This window comes from Bison bison, unplaced genomic scaffold (assembly GCF_000754665.1).
Source record: "Bison bison bison isolate TAMUID 2011002044 unplaced genomic scaffold, Bison_UMD1.0 scf7180017864037, whole genome shotgun sequence".
NCBI classification, from domain to species: domain Eukaryota; kingdom Metazoa; phylum Chordata; class Mammalia; order Artiodactyla; family Bovidae; genus Bison; species Bison bison.
This window is the reverse complement of record NW_011494609.1, coordinates 8441449-8452523: the sequence shown is the minus strand read 5'-3', so window position 1 is coordinate 8452523 and position 11075 is coordinate 8441449.

The window sequence follows — 11075 nt, the reverse complement described above, 5'->3', positions numbered from 1 at the left end:
ATACGGTAGGCCTTTTTTTCTGAGACTCTATATTCCTTATACATCCTCCCTGGTTTAAGATGGTCTCAGGCTGGTCTGATACAGGTCCCTTCCCGCATCTTTATTTACTCTCTCCAGCCTTGGATGGTTTGCCAAGCTGTGCATGCCTCCTGCCTCCGCACACAACGTCTCATCAAAACTTGCTTCTTATCACCTCGCTCTTTCAGCAGCCACCGCGTTCTGCTTGGGCAGGAGGAAGAAATGAGCATCTGTCCAGGCCCCTTATCAAGCTCTCTGCAGAGAAGCAGCTCCATCGTCTGTGTATCCACAGCAGACGATAAACTCCTCCAACATTGCTGGGCCTCAGCCTCCAGGTTGGGAAGCCTGGATTGCTCAGCAGCCGCAGTCCTGGAGTGGGTGGCTCACAGAATCTACTGGTTGCCCAGCCAAACTGCCCAGCTGGAAGCCCCGTCTGGCCCTTCCTCACCTCTGCACCCAGATGGCCAGGACCTGAGAGCCGCCCCCCAACCCTGACTGACCCTCCAAACATGCTACACATGGATACTGGAGTGGAGCAAGCAGTGGGCAGTGGGTGGTGGCTTTCTCACTGGGGGAGTAAAGGGTAACTCCCCCAGTTACACTTTTAACAAGCAAGAGGAGAGGCAGGAAGGGTCCAAGTGGAAAGGACCAGAGCTGGAGATACAAACATGGTCACATGTGCCTTCACATGGATACCAAGGTTGTAGGAAATATTTGTAGATATCTGTGCATACATGGTTAGATAGCATCACCGACTCAATGGACGTGAATCTGAGCAAACTCTGGGAAATAGCAGAGGACAGAGGAGCCTGGCGTGCTGCGGTCCATGGTGTCGCAAAGAATCGGACTCAGCTTAGCGACTGAACGACAACATATAGGAGTCAGTATATCACATGTACTTCCTCACTTGGTCAGCTTTCAGGAGGGCCAGAAGCCACGCCCCCACTAGCAATGAGCACACTCAGGACCGGATGCAGGTTCTTAATACCATTCTCCTGTAAAAGGAACCAGGGCCCCTAGGAGAGACGGCTGATGAGGAACAGAGTGAGAAATACGCAAGGTGAGCTGGAGCACCTTCCGGCCTCAGAAAGTAAACAAGTGCTTAAAAGCAGGAAAGAAAAGCACATGGCGGAACATTAAAGGCACACAGGAGCTCACTGAAGGAGCTCTCAATGGCCAAAGTGGGAACACTTAGAGCAAAACAAAAAACGGCGGGGGAGTATTGGACTATAACCCAGAGAATAAAATAAATATCCATGAGTCCGTACAGGTAGAAATAAATGGCTGAATGAACACATACCCAGGATAAGGAGATTTCCCTGCAGCAGAACTCAGAAGGATTTATGCGGATCCTCAGCCCTGGAGGAAGGAGCCCACCTCCCCTCTGCTCAGGGACGGGCTGTGCACCGCACACTCCAGAAGATGACAGTGCAGGGAGGAGGAAACGGTAACTTCCCAGGCGGTGCAGCGGTAAAGGATCTGCCTGCCAGCGCAGGAGGCACAAGAGACATAGGTTTCATCCTGGGTCAGGAAGATCCCCTGGAGGAGGAAGCACAGCCCACTCCAGTATTCTTGCTTGGAGAATCCCATGGACAGAGGAGCCCGGTGGGCTACAATCCATGGGATTGCAAAGAGTCAGACACGACTGATCACACATGAATACATACCCGTACGCATACACTCAGGGGAGGCACCCCACAGCCCCACCTCCGCCAGGGTCACAGTCAATACCAGCAGTGACGCACTAACTGGACGCACAGATGCCGGGTAGGAGGTGATGCACGCGGCCCTTCACCTCTGCGGTCTCCCTCCCGGAATGCACACCCAGCCAATTATGAGAAACACACCACACAGACCACCAAGCGGGGGACATCCTGCAAAATAGCTGACCAGTCCTCCTCGAAACTCTCAAGGGTATCAAAACCCGGGAAAGTCTGAGAAGCTCTCACAGCAAAAGAATCCCCAGGAGACAGGATGACTGGCGTTATGTGGTTTCCTGGTTGGGATCTTCAAACGGAAAAAAAGAAAACATGAAAATCTGAATAAAGTATGATCTTTTGGCAAGAATATGTCCCTACACCTATTGGCGGGGGGGTCAGCGGGCACACTCACTATGGAAAACTACCGCTAGAGTTGCCCTGTGCTGCGCTGAGTCGCTTCAGTCGTGCCTGACTCTTTGCAACCCTGTGGACAATAGCCCACCTGGCTCCTCTGTCCATGGGATTCTCCAGGCAAGAATACTGGAGTGGGTTGCCATGGCCTCCTCCAAGGGATCTTCTCAACCCAGGGATCAAACCTCATGTCTTATTTCTCCTGTATTGGCAGGCAAGTTCTTTACCACTAGCACCACCTGGGTAGCCCCAGAACTACCATATGACCCAGCAATCCCACTCCTGGGCATATACCCAGACAAAACTACAATTTGAAAAGATATATACACCCCTATGTTCATTGCAGCACTATTTACAATAGCCAAGACATGGAAGCAACTTAGATGTCCATTTGCAGAGGAACAAATAATGAAGACATGGTACATTTGTACAATGGAATATTCAGTTCAGTTCAGTCGCTGAGTCGTGTCCGACTCTTTGCGACCCCATGAATCGCAGCATGCCAGGCCTCCCTGTCCATCACCAACTCCCAGAGTTCATTCAGACTCAAGTCCATTGAGTCAGTGATGCCATCCAGCCATCTCATCCTCTGTCATCCCCTTCTCCTCCTGCCCCTAATCCCTCCCAGCATCAGAATCTTTTCCAATGAGTCAACTCTTCGCATGGGGTGGCCAAAGTAGTGGAGTTTCAGCTTTGGCATCATTCCTTTCAAAGGAATCCCAGGGCTGATCTCCTTCAGAATGGACTGGTTGGATCTCCTAGCAGTCCAAGGGACTCTCAAGAGTCTTCTCCAACACCACAGTTCAAAAACATCAATTCTTTGGCGTTCAGCCTTCTTCACAGTCCAACTCTCACATCCATTCATGACCACAGAAAAAACCATAGCCTCAGCCATAGAAAAGAATGAAGTAATGCCATTTGCAGCAACACAGGTAGATCTAGAGATTGTCATACTAAGCAAAGTAAGTCAGAAAGAAAAAGACAAATACCATATGATATCACTTATATGTGGAATCTAAAATATGACACAAATAAACAGATCTATGAAATACAGAGTCACAGACATAGTGAGTGAATAGATGTGTAGTTGCCAAGGGTAGAGGGGAGGAAAGGATTGTGAGTTTGAGGTTAGCAGAAGCAAACTATTATACATAGGATGGATAAGCAACCAGATCCTACTGTATAGCCCAGGGAAGTGTATTCAAAATCCTGTGATAAATGATAATGGAAAAGAATATGAAAAGGAACGTATATATATAGATAATTGAGTCACTTTGCTGCATAGTGGACATTAAACACAACATTGTAAATGAACTATACTTCAATAAAATTTTTTAAAAAAGGAGAATGTGTTCATATCTGTTTGTTAATTGTGACAAGTGTAACCCATCCCTTGGACTGCAAGGAGATCCAACTAGTCCATTCTGAAGGAGATCAGCCCTGGGATTTCTTTGGAAGGAATGATGCTAAAGCTGAAACTCCAGTACTTCGGCCACCTCATGCGAAGAGTTGACTCATTGGAAAAGATTCTGATGCTGGGAGGGATTAGGGGCAGGAGGAGAAGGGGATGACAGAGGATCAGATGGCTGGATGGCATCACCAACTCGATGGACATGAGTTTGAGTGAACTCCGGGAGTTGGTGATGGACAGGGAGGCCTGGCATGCGGGAATTCATGGGGTCGCAAAGAGTCGGACATGACTTAGTGACTGAAATGAACTGAACTGAACCCAGTAAAGTAGGATGTTGATCACAGGGGAAATCAGTGCTGGGTCCATGAGAACTCTGTGTACCACGCTTGTCATCTCTCTGTAAAATCTAAAACAGATCTAAAGTAAAATTTTATTTAAGAACATATAATGAGCATATTAAGCCTATGACTCATAGATGTTGTGAAGCGACCAGGGTACCGCAGTCAGAGCGCCCAGCTCCTGCTGAAATGACTCATGATGGACCCAGGGTGGCCCCACAGGGTTCTCTCTCCAGCTCATTTCCCACCAAGTTCTCGTTCTGCGTGGGTGGCAGGACTGGTAGGATGTGAGCTCTTGGCTGCCAGGCAACCACAACACCAGCCACATGGGAGAAGCCCACTGTGGAAGGGGAACGGCAGAGACAGACAGACAGACGTGGATGGAGACCCTGGATCCATGGGTGCCTCTAACGCCATGACGACTCCCGAAAGTTTTGTTTATGATTAAAGCATCACCTTTGCTTATATTCGAGTTGAGATTCTGTCACTTGCAAATGAAGCATCTAATGAGTCCTGGACAGGACCCATATTTTGCTGGTCTTATGTTTTAGAAAGAAAAGAAATTTGGGGAACCATGTCTTTGCTGTTGTTCAGTCGTTCAGTCATTTCCAGCTCTTTGCGACCCTATGGACTGCGGCACACCAGGCTTCCCTGTCCTTCATCATCTCCCAGAGCTTGCTCAAACTCATGTCCATCAAGTCAGTGATGTCATCCAACCATCTCATCCTCTGTCATCCCCTTCTCCTCCTGCCTTCAATCTTTCCCAGCATCAGGGTCTTTTCTAAGGAGTTGACTCTTAGCATCAGGTGGCCAAAGTATTGGAGCTTCAGCTTCAGCATCAGTCCTTGCAATGAATATTCAGGGTTGATTTCCTTTAGGATTGACTGGTTTGATCTCCTTGCAGTCCAAGGGACTCTTAAGAGTCTTCTTTAACACCACAGTTCAAAAGCATCAATTCTTTGGCGCTCAGTCTTCTTTATGGTCGAATTCTCGCATCCATACATGACTACTGGAAAAACTCTAGCTCTGAGTATATGGACCTTTGTCAGGAACCATGTCTTAATGTCATCAAAAATCAACATGTATACCTGTGGCAGATACATTTTGATATATGGCAAAACTAATACAATATAGTAAAATTAAAAAATAAAATGGTAATGCATTGTTGAAAAAAAATCAACATTTTTATGGGATGCCTCACAAATGAAAAGCTTAAATCTATTTTCTTCTGAAGCAGCAAAGTTCCCGTACACAATGGCTCAGCAAACTTATGTTGAAGGAGCAATAGCAGTGACACCCTGGGCATGTTTCATCACCCCAGTGCAGAGCTGCTGCTGTACAAATGTCGCGTGAATGTGGACGGCTGGTCGCCAGGGAGATAGCCTTGAAGCGGGTGGCTCTGGGCACACACAGAGTCCCACACGTGCTCTGGCTGATGGTCAGCAGGACTGGCTCCTTGCTGGAAGGCAGGAAGGAGAGATGTGGGGGGTAGGGGGGCCAAGAGTCTCCCATGAGAGATGGATGCTGGCCTGGACCCCCAGCCCCACAATTGGATGGCTGTGACCATCTCAGGGAGGAAAAGCATTGCCAACCACCCCAACACAGGAGTGGAAATTTTCTTGAGAGTATTCAATGCTCTGAAAGGGCTTCTTCAGCAGTTCTTAAATCTATACTCCCAAAGGGAAAAAAAAAGTGACAACTGCCATAGCAACAGTGATCTAATGCTTGTTTTACAGAAAGCAGAACAGAGAGGTAAGAAGAAGAAGGCGTGGATGAAGTCATGCTACGGGGGAGCCAAGGGCTTCTCACTTATTACACCACTGATCCTTGCAAATGCCCTACACGCTCATTTCACAGAGAAGAAAACTAAGGCTCAGGAAGGGTGAGTAATCTATCCAAGGTGCCCAGCAAGAAAGAGCCGGACTCTAACCCCAGCTGACCCAGGCTTCTCACACACATGTCTCCTGCATCTAAGTCAGCTCAGGTCACTTCACAGCTGTCTATACTCCCATGGCTCTGGTTACACCTATATTAAACCCCAAACCCTGCAAGGCCATCCTATTCTGATCTCCGGCTGTCCTTCTGTCCCTGCTCCACCAACTCCCCGCCGCAGCTGCCTCCAGCCTTTCCTCCCTCCTCCTGTACAGTCTCCCTTTGAACCAGTCTTCTCCTTCGTTTGATTTATGTCTCTGCGGAAAGGTCATCTTCTCCATGGTGCCTTCCCTGCTCACAACATCTAAACTATCAGCCTAAGGAATCCTCTATCCTCCTTCTTGGTTTTATTTTTTCCTTTATAGGTTTCATCTTTGTCCATAATATATTTTTATTTGTTTATTGTCTATCTTCCCACCAGAATATAAGTCCCAGGTACGTGTTTGTTGTCTGTCTTCCCACTAGAATAAAAGTCCCAGATTGATAGAATTTTGCCTGTATCTTATACACTGATAAACCTTTTGGCAAACGTCTACTAGAAATGGCATTTATCGTACTGTTTGTATGTCCAGGGTAGGAATGAGGGGAGATGTGTACTAGCTCTTGCTTACGAATCTTCCTCCTCTGTCTGCCTGTGAGTTTGTCAGAGAGCAGGACCCAGCCACACATATCTTTGCCCCGATCTCCGCTCCCGGCTCCCAGAGCCTCACTCCTGGCCCAGTGCTTCAGCCTGATCTGTGCTCAGTGAGCATTTGTTTGCAACCATCTAAATTCGGGTCAGGTTCAGAGGTAGGGAGACCTGACAAGTCCTGCCTGTCCACCTGCTTCAAGGTTGGCCTTCACAAAGATCTGATCAGAAACAGGCCATTATAGTTTCCAAACTCTGGCAAATTCTTTTTTCTTGGCAGTTTCTTTTCAAAGCTCCAGCCTCTTCTGTCTTAAAGAAAAGCATTTTCCCTCATATAAGGGTGTCACGGTGGTATGAACAGGCTCACCCTGAGGGCCAGGACACTGGGGTTCTGGGTCTGAATCCACAGCCTTTCCCCGGGGCAGGAAGCAGAGCAGGAGCACAAGAGGTGAAGCCCCGGGTTAGATGGAGTTTACAGAACTAAATCAAAAGACAGCAGAGTGTAAGAGGGGTGGAGTCATAGAGCTGTGGGCTGAAGGATACACAGACAGGGGACCCCTACGGAGGGGACATGGCTGACAGCTGGTCTCCCAGAAGCCGCCATGAGGAAGATGCTCAGAGGATCATCCACATGGCATGGCTCTCAGACCCAAAATATTTAAATGAGAAAATGTCAGTCACGGCTCAACTGCTAAGAAAGAAAAACCAACAACAACAACAGGAATTCTCTACTGGTAAGGTCTCTGTCTTCCATCCTGTAACTTTCCAAATCTAACCTCTCTCACATGCTAGAGGAGGGGCACTGTTGGTCTGTTCGCTGGCTTCAGCAGGAAGCAACAGAAGAAATGGGCCAATGACGCCCTGCCCTCTCCCTTAGGGAAAGACAGAGGCCCTTCCCTTTGACCTTGGTAAACCCTTGAGGTTTGGGACACGGGGGAGGGAGAAGGACACTCTCAGGACACAGGACAGGGACTTCTGCTGATTGGACAGGTGGCTGCTTAGGAAATTAGTCACAGATTTACAAGAGGCATGGCCCCCATCCAACTCTGAGTTTACAGAAAAGTCTCTTCCCCTGAAGGATACACCAGCTCTGGCCCCTACACTAGCATTTGGAATAATTTTAAAGCCTTCCTAGGCACTGTGGAAGCCACCCAAAATAAATGGGACAGTGTCCTCCTTGCAAAGGGCTTGCAGTGAAGTCGGAACACTGGGATCTACATGTGTTTGCTGCTACAGATAACCCTGTACAGGTCTGCATACGAATTAGGCTGTTGTGTCCTATTTCTGGAACTGAGATCATCAGTTTGCAGGGGAATCTACTCACAAAGGCAGACTTACTACTGAGTCAAGCCAAGCCAGGAGGTCATTTGAGTGCGTGAATCAGCTCCGTATCGACTTAGGTTCCCGAAGTTGCCAGGGCAGTCACCTTGAGACCCCTGGACAAGAACAGACTCTGATACCTACCTGGAGGCCCACACAAAAAGAAACCAACTTGTCAGGCTGGTGTCTGGCGGGCGGCCATAGCCATTCACCAAAGAACTGGGGTGATGAGAGAATGAGATTCTCACAGGAGTGAGGTGGTAAGCAGCCTCTCCCAGTGGCAGGTCTTAGCATCTTCACGAGTGAAAGTGAAAGTCGGTCAGTTTTTCCAACTTTTTGCAACCCCATGGACTATACAGTTCATGGAATTCTCCAGGCCAGAACACTGGAGTGGATAGTCTTTCCCTTCTCCAGGGGATCTTCCTGACCCAGGAATCAAACCGGGGTCTGCTGCATTGCAGGCAGATTCTTTCCCAGCTGAGCTACATGGGAAGCCCCATCATCGCAGGTGGCTGGACCTAAAGCAGGCAAACCCCCACCTCAACCCACATCGTCCTACTCAGAGCAGCCTCAGCTCTGATGACATCACTCCGTTCCTCTCTCAGTTGGGGCCTGTGCACCAGGACGAGCTCTGAGCACAAGGAACCTGTAATCTAGAGAGAGCCAGGGTCCTGGTGCAGCAAAAGGGCCTGAGTCCCCCAGGGCATGTGTCAGTCACTCCCCAGTACCAGTTCCTGGGAGCCCTTACCAGGTGAGTGACCTTGAGGGGCCAGCCCGGGTCACTCAAAGCTTTGCAAGTGGAAGATCAGTTATAGGGCTGGAAGCCACGGGCCTGCGGGAGAGACAGGTTAGAGGTGGCAAGAGGTCTGTCTCCTTGAGAGGGGACAGGAAGGGCCCAGCCTCAGAGCCCCGGCCCCAGAGGCCGCTCCTGTTCCTGGGGTGGGTCTGGCCTCCAGCGCTGAGCCACGTCCCCAGGGCTGCAGAGCCTTCTGCTGGGGTCGCACCCTGCCCACCTGGGCTGCATGGGGCTCCAGCTTCCAAAGGCAGCTGCATGGGGCAGAGGCCTCCTAGGGTCAGCCCCAGGCAGCCTTTTCCTCCTCAGAAAAAGTACCTCTTTTCATGCTGATTAAGCCAAGGTCAAAATGTCAACACAGGCCACCAGCTTTTTAAAGGAGAATGGGACTGCCAGGTCACAGAAAAGCATTCACCCCCTGAAGACTGTTGGATGTCCACCCGGCTCCAGGGGGAGGGGCCCCTACTGAAGATCCCCACAATTGCCTCTTTTCCCCAAAACCGCATCATTTAGTGGGCAGACGGCAGCTGCAACAGGGCACAGGGGAGCGAGGGTTATAACAGCGCTGCTCCTCCTCAGGGAACAACGAGACAGGCCCAAGCTCTGACGATGGGCCAGACCCGGGAGGATTCGCCAGGCCTGGGCTAACGGTTGCTCTCGCTTTATCATATGCTCCCATCAATCTTCAGAATGCCTCGGACCAGGGGTTGCCACTCTTTTTGATTAACAAGGAGGCAGGCTCGGGAGGACATGCAAATCACACAGGTCTGCACAGAAAGGATCACAGAGGATGTGGGAGGTTCAAGGACTCTGGGGAGGAGCTCCCCACCACTGGTCCAGAGATCCAGGGGTTCAAGAAGAAGGTGTTGGTGACACCTGAATGGATGGCATGTAAGAGCTGATCTGGGGAGGACAGAGGGAGGGACATTCTTGGCTGAAACGAGGAGCCAAGTCACAGACATTACAGCAGAGTGTCTGGTGTCTTTGGGGGATGTGGGTGGAGAAGGACAAGACAGATGGTAGATGCCCAGTGTGCCACCCTGGAGGTGGCAGAAAGTCCCCAAGGAGACCAGTCAGGGAACTGATGGGGGCAGGCGGGCCTGATAGAAAGATCCAGAAACCCACACTCAGGAAGGATCGGGGAGAGAGGGGAGGCAGGGGGCCAAGTAGGAGGCCACTAAAATGGACAAGAGAACAAGAACACCTTGACCCACCAAGGCAGTCAGTGTCCATGAGAAGGTGACAGGGCAGGCCAGCTGAGGACCCTGGACAGCAGGGTGACTCCGCACCACCGAGTAAGCAGACCTGAGTGTCTGTCTGGGCCCCGAGGGCTCCCGGCACCACACCCAGGGGGAAGGCCGTTCCTCCCCATCCAGCTGCTTCTACGAAAGCAGGAGAATTGCTGTCCCTTGCACACGACTTACCATTTAACTCTTCCTTTGTTCCCCATTTTATGGCAAAAATACCATCACAGCATTTGAAAAACGCTTTAAAAAAAAATGCTTAGAACCCTACCACCCTAAGCAAACTATTTCGCCTTCTCTTCCTGAATCGGTTCAACCCTCTGCTAGGTTTCACAGAGCTTAACATGGCATGTAAACCCCGCAGAGCAGGAGCCGGTTCCGTCCACAGCCAGGCCTGCGGCGCTGGGCATGGGGTGCATGCCAACAAACAGGTCGAGCCTGGAACGAAGGGCCAGTGTGTCCTGACACACCGCCTCTGCAGACCCTGCTCTGACACTGGCGGGCCCGTAACTTCCCTCGGCCTCGACAAACTCGTCATCACCGTCGGCCTTGATAGTCTCTCTGGCAAATGTGCCACAATCTAATTAGCTGTCCCGATCTTTGGAAATTCAGGTCACATCTTTATTTCTTTTTTTAATCTTTCTATTATAATAGATACCTCTTTTCTAAGCTGACAAGAAATCCAGAAAGCTGGCGGGAAAAGCAGAAGAGTTTTGATTACTTAAACAGGTAAAGCCACATTAGGAAGATATTACAAATGAAGAGAAAAGCTTGTAGAAAATATCTGTAAAATATACGATAGTCAAAGGGTTACTATCCTTTGTATATAAGGAGCCAGTGGAAATCAATGATGAGGAAAATCGCAGCGCCCAGCTCGTAGGCAACAAGATAAGGTAAGAGCAGGTGAGGGCACCTGTGTCTCCACAACACCCTGGGATGACCATTGCGAAGGGGTGGATCTCCACCTCTGACCTGTGTCACTATTTAAAACTAGTAATAATTTTGTAATTAACAAAGCCATAAAAAGAAGTAAGTCGACATGTGCATAAATCAAATATTGTACCACTAAAACTGACACTGCCCGTGCACGAAAGCTTCAGACAGGCTAAAGGGCATATCTTTTCTCTCACTCTAGGCGCCTCCTGGCAGATGGCTTTCCCAGAAGGTGAGAGCAGTTATGGGGGGGTGGGGAGGGGGTCCATTTGTTATATAGGCAGAAAGCAGGCTGATTCCTCCAAGAGCATCCTGTGTGTGTGTGTGTGTGTGCTCGCTCAGTTGTG